The following is a 6,536-nucleotide window of genomic DNA, read 5'->3' on the forward strand; positions in this document are numbered from 1 at the left end:
AGGGGTGAGCAGGGTCAGGGGTGAGCAGGGTCAGGGGTGAGTAGGGTCAGGGGTGAGCAGGGTTGGGGAGAGCAGAGTTGGGAGTGAACAAGGGCTGTGGTGAGTTGGGCCTTGGGCAGGGCATTGCTAGAAGCAGGATTAGGAGTGAGCAGGATTAGGGTGAGTGGAGTTGATGGTATGGGGGTCAGAAGGTTGTGGTGTGTGGGTCAGAAGGTTGTGTTGTGCAGGCTTGGGGTGCACAGGGTAAGGGTTACACAAAGGAGGCATTTGGGTCACAGCTTATAGGTGGGGGCACACTTGGGGTGAGGAGCACGAGTTTCTGGCTGGAGGCTGTGAGTAGGGTGGCCGAGGAAAGCCTCTGGGTGCTGTCCCCTGGCAACCCTGCCTGGCTCCTGCTCAGGGGAGGGTGTGGGTGGGAGGGTGTGGGTGGCAGGGTGTCCCCTGTGCTCAGGGGCCTCCTTCACCCTCCTCGCCCCACTTTCCTCACCGGTTCCCCCCCTTCCCTTCCGTCTCCCCCTCCCTGCTGTTCAGCATGGCTGCGTTTTCGTCATTCCAGAGCTGTAGAACATGACGTTCAGTCACAACTGTGGCATTAGTGGAGTAATAACCGCACGCCTCTCCACAGTCGGCTGCTGTCCTCTGTAAACAGAGGGACGCGCCTGTCTCAGCTGCGCAGGAAGAAAAGCTCATTGGAGCTGGTGCTTGGAGATAATGTCTTGTGAATAGCTATTTAGCCGTCACCTGTCATCCTGGCCAGGAAGCTGCGCACAGGGGTGCGGGAGATTTATAGAGATGCAAACCTCATTTTTCTCAGAAAGCGTCTGTGGGCGGCTCTGCTCAAGGACAGAGCCAGTCCTACCCAGATGTGGGGGCCAAGATCACCCAGCCATACAGTGAGGCTCTGGACCCAGGAGCCTCCACCCACCCGGAAGGAAGCACTCCCCCACCCAGCTCTCTTCCCAATTCTTTAGCTCAGAGGCCTCAGGACGTTCTCAGCCACAGAACTGAGAGAGAAGAAGGCCAGAGGTCCGTTTTTAATGGGCTTCGTTCATAACTACAGAGGGGAAAGAAGGAAGAGGAGAAAGAAGGAGGGAGGAGATGATTAGAGAGGAGGGGAAAGGAAGAAAAGAAAGGGAGAGCAAGGGAGGCTAAAGAGAAAGGAGAGAGGGAAGGGGGAGGAGAGAAGAGGGAAGGCAGAGGAGGGTAGGGAGAAAGGGAAGGAGGGAGGAGAGGGGGCTCAGCTCCAACTCTTGGAGGAGTCTGGAGAGCCCCTGGCAGGTGACTCAGAACTAGAGAGAATGAAAGCCTAGCATCTGAGTGAAGATGCATCCTTGTTGAACCTGGGTGCTTCCTAGGTAAGGAATTGCACTTCCTCCAAAGCAGAGCCTCGATGGCCATGTCATGGGCATCCATCATGACCCTGGCCAAAATCTAATTAGAGGAGAACTATTTGCCAGACCTACACTGTATGGTACATCTTTCTAAACTCATCCTCTGCTTCCTAAGAGCAATCCAGACAGAACAAGAAAACAAACCACTGCAGACGCGTGAAAACAAAGGAGCTTACTCTGAACTGCCCCAGAGCCCTTCTGGGCTGCTGCCCATCCCACTGCACACTCCTGCCAGACTCCCTCCCCGCTTATCTCCTTTTCCTGATAGCCCCTTCTCCCCTCCAATCCCCCTCTCCTCTCACCCCCCACTGCACCCCACTCCCTGTTCTGACAAGTCTTAGTTTGTATGAAGATCATGACTGAAACCGAAAAGGCTCCTGTCCTTGGCTGCCCACTGGTCTGCCTGCCACTATTTGTGAGAAATTAATGGCAATTTTGCTTATTGTGCTTCCTAGATGGTCATGGGGTGAGGAAGGGGCCTGGGGCTAATCAGGCTCCTAATTAGTGACTTCCAGGTGTGGTAATTGCCCAGCAGTTGGGCTGTTAATTACCAAGGGCTCCTCAACCGCTCTCCTGGGATTAAATGATGGGGGTGGATCTGGGGACAATGTGGAGGTGTACATCAGAGCCCTCAGCTTCAGTGACAGTCTGGGGACCCGGATACCTGAGCTTTCCTGAGGTGGAGGCATGAGGGTGGCTAGTTACTTACGTCAGAGGCAAGCCACTCTCAATCTGCTTGGAAATGTTGGTGCCAAACCTTGAAGACACTAACACAGTGGACAGAGAGTTTGGGGAGATTGAGACTCCAAGAAGGGGCTCCGTGCCTGGTGCTAGGTATCACTTGATGCTAGCGTGGCTGCCACAGGCTCTCCACTTTCTGTGCCACTTCTTTCTCTATCAAACGAGGATGAAGATGTCTTTGGTTATTTAGTGAAATCTGCATCCGTTAGAAACTAGGCAACTGTGTTCTACCCCAGTGAAGGCATCACCCTCTTCTGGAAGAAGGGAAACTGAGGCTTTAGTAAAACACCCACAATCCCATGGTCTGCCCAGAGACTATGAGGCCCTTGCATGATTGGGGGAGGGGGGTACAGGAAGCACTCAGGCTTGAGAGAGGATGTGCCCTGATCTGGGACTGCCATCCTCAGCCACCACCGTCAGAGAGGAGGGGAAGGGATGGGGAGAGACACAGGGAGGAGGCCTCCTCAGTCCAGGCAGAGGAGAAAGCGCACAGTCTGGACTCCTTCTGAGGAAGTTCCCAAGAGCCTGTGGTCTAAGGCCAACACAACTTGGAATAAATGATCAAGTTATGAATTAAACACAACAGAAATGTAATTACCACGGGAACCAGCTGAGAATAAAATAGATTATCCCTGTAATAGTCATTAAGCCGTTATCACATGAGCCCTTCTAATGTGTTACTGATTAAAGCCAATTCTGGCACAAATGATCATCTCATGGGGTTGCCCTCTGCTCATCCTGGGTCCTCACAGAGCTCCTGTGGCATGAAATCCTCTCCGGCCTGATTCATGTGTAGCCTCTGGGGACCGTGGGCCTCCAGCTCCTACCCACAGAGAGCCACCTAGTGGTCCTAGGACCGAGCAGGCCATGGCTGCATGGCCTCAGAGCTCTGTGTGAGATGTTGGGGTGGACAGCCCAGCTCCCCAATGGTTCCTCTGCAGTGCTGGCCGTGGTGGCTTAGCTGATGGCTCCTGGTCCCATACAGCATCCAGTAAACAGTCACTGAGCACCTACTGCGTATCGGGCACTGCGGCAGATGAAAACAAAAGATTACAGCCATCCTGACTCTGGGCACAATGCACACGGGAAAGGCATTCAGGTGTACATGGATGTGTGTGTGTGTTTAGATATTTGTATGCACACACCTCTGTATCTGTGTGCATGGACACACATTTGTGTATGTACACCTGTGTGAGTGTGTGTGTGTGTGTGTGTGTGTGTGTGTGTGTGGCCAGAGCAGAGTGATTCTGGAGGAGAGGCTGGGTGTGACTTGAAGGACAATGGAATGTGTTTACATCAGGCTTGGTGGTCACTTCAGCAAGGAACAAGTGTGACATGATTTCTTAAACAGCCCCTCCCCCACCCCCCCACTGGCTGTGGCAGAGCCAGGTGGTAGGTAGAACGCTATTGTCTTACCATACAATTCTAAGTCATAGCCTTGGAAGTGGAACCAGGAAGCCACTCAGCTGGGCTTGCCTGACAATCAGGTGGCCTCCATTTCCCAGGGATTCCTCACTCTGAGCGCTTGTTCTCCAGGAGTCTCCATTGCTTGGAGTGCCTGCAGTACCTGCCTCTTTTCAAACCAGCCCTCTGCCTATATCCGGTTCTTCTCAACAGATGGCCTCACAGGCTGGTGTGTGGCAGGCTTATCCACAGCAGGACCGGCTGAGACTGCAGAGCTGGTGGCTGGGTGACATTCTCCTAGCTCATTTTGATGTTCCGAAGCCTTTAATATCTGGCTTGAGTGCCTGGGAGTTCTCTGCCTATCCGTTCAAATTCTGTTTGTGGTGTCACTTCGTCCTCTATGCCCACCGTTTCCTGTATATGTAAAACATCCTGTTTTCCAGGTTTGCGTAAGGTCATTGCTTCAGCCCTAACTGCAGCCTTTCTGTACATTCCTCTTAGTTTGAAACCAGAAGTCTTTTCACCGCTACAACGAAATACCAAAGGTTTATTAGCTCGCAGTCTGGAGGGTCAAGATCCCAATGAAGGTGTCATCATGGACAGCAGTTTGGAATGGGAGGAGCGTGAGTTAGAGCAAGTGCCATGCTGGTTACTTCTCTAGGGAACAGAGCGTGGGGGCATGAGGCTTGTTCCTTTCACAGCAACTCGCGTGAAACCGTCAAGGGTTGCAGGAGCTCAGCCTAATGCTGCCAGTGACCCGAAGACCTCCCAGCAGTCACAGTGGGCCTTTGAGGGCCTCTCAGCCTCTCAGGCCTCACCCTTGCCAGTGAGGCCACCCTGACCCCTCCGGTCTGGGCCACCCTAAATACATGTGGACACTGCAGAGCCATAGGCAATGTCTTGGGTTGTGGTGGTTCTGGGTACTCTCCTGTCCCTCTCAGCACTAACCACGATGGCCTTTGCCATATCTGCTCAGAGGCTTCTGGGAATCAATGCTTTGTGTGTGTGTGTGTGTGTGTGTGTGTGTGTGTGTGTGTTTTCCCCCCCTGAGTCAGAGGTTCTAAAATGTGTACCTAAGCAACTCCTCAGGAAGGTGAAATGCAAGCTTCCAGCTTCATGGAGCAGAGTCTTGGGGCAGAGCACAGGCCCAGCCATCCTATAAATGGTGAGTTCCATGCCAGGCCTCTGCTGGAGGAGTAGGGACTGGCCAGCTCGGGAATGGGAAGATGATGCTTAAGCTTGATAGCTGCCCTTGGTCTCTACTGGGTTGGCCCAGGGCACAGAGGGTTCTGTGCCCTGGGAGCTGGGACCAAGGTAAAGACGTGGGATGTCAGGATATTAGCTAGGCATTTGATATGGGCCTGACAGCCAAGGTCCATAGTGTGCACAGGTAGGCATGTGGCCTCCAGGCATCCAGTTACCAGGTGTGCAACCCCCTAGCACACAGCTCTCCAGGTATACAGCCCCTGTGGAGGCCTAGGAACCCCTCCTCTCCATCTGGGGAGCTAAGGAGACAGTGATCCCACAAGATGTCTGCTAACCAGAAAAGGGGCGGCATTGTCTGAGTCTTAATGCAGTTCTGCAATTGCTTGATTATTTTTAACTAAATATAGGAAGAAAAGGAATATGACCCGACAGCTGTTGGCCCTTCACTGGCACTTGGTACTTGAAAAGAGCCCCAGACGTAAAGCCAGAAGCATTACCCAGAGCTTAGTATTTTCCCAGCTAGCAGAAGCTCCCTTCACAGAAAACCAAGAGGGCATTGCGGGCTCCTGACAGCGCCACCCAATGCTGGGATTCTCCTCACAGACAGCCTGGTTGACCCCTGGGATGGAGGGTAGCCAGGTGCGGGATAGACGGCCTGTACCACTCAGCAGGACTATGACCCTGGAGCCTGTCTGCAGCCATGTGCGTGAGCAGCAGAGGAAAGCCAGCTGGGCACCACGGCTTTGCCAGTCCAGCCTGGGCAAGCACTGGTCTTTGAAGAGATCTGCTGTCAGACATGAGCCTCCAACCTTGCACAGCACAAGAGATGCCAGGTCCAGAAGCTGCAGCCCCCATAGTGCAGCCCTTTCTGACACCCTCTCAGCTTAACCCACTGGTGGCCAGAGCGCTGTGGAGGATTCTCGTCTGGGCCTTGTCTCTTTCCTTCGCCAAGCCAAAGTGTTACCACCTGCGGGGGATCGCTGGTTACAGAGGAATCTGAGAATCCCAGGGAAGTCTGAGAGTGCCCAGAGACCCCAAAAGAAAAGCCAAGTCTCTCTTCAGAGCTGCCTCTCAGGTGGGGGCCTGGAGGTTTCTGTCCTGGTGTGTGTGTGAATTTCCTTCCCTTGGATGACTAGCAGGGCAAGGCACATGGTCACCTCCAGGGGTCACATGACTCATCATATTCCACAGGTGTTCTCTAGGCGCTAGCACATGGGGCTTTGCATAGCATGAGTCACTGAAAGTCAAATCCCTGAGGTCCTGGTGCCCTCACGGGCTAGATCCTGGGGCTTTGTCTCAGGGAGGAAACTGTGAGCGACAAAGATGGAATGGCCCGAGCCCTGGTAGCTTGGGCACGGTTGGGAGAACACTGGCGGGGCCTGGCCTCAGTCCCTGGATCGGTGATTCTTGAGTCCACTCTTAGGTTCTATTCCCAGGGGCCTCATAAGAAACATTTTCTGAGGCCACTCTGTACCTGGGTAACCAGACATAACAGATAGAAATATACCCAGTTAACTGGAATCTCCAGTAAGAACACTGTAGCTTATGTCTCATGAAAGGGCCGCTTGTCCATCTGATGGGATTTCTGCAATGTCTCTTCTCTAGGTGGGATCCACTGAATGTCCATGTCTCAGCTAAAAATGCGCAGGAGATATCAAGGTGCCCAGAAAACAGAGTGAGGCATCCAGACATGGTCAGAAAAAGCTGCTATGAACGTGGCCAGCTCCTCAGTGGGGCATCCAGACATGGTCAGAAAAACCTGCTGTGAACGTGGCCAGCTCCTCAGTGGGGCAT

The sequence above is a fragment of the Microtus ochrogaster genome, linkage group LG8 (genome assembly GCF_000317375.1).
Source record: "Microtus ochrogaster isolate Prairie Vole_2 linkage group LG8, MicOch1.0, whole genome shotgun sequence".
Taxonomy (NCBI): Eukaryota; Metazoa; Chordata; class Mammalia; order Rodentia; family Cricetidae; genus Microtus; species Microtus ochrogaster.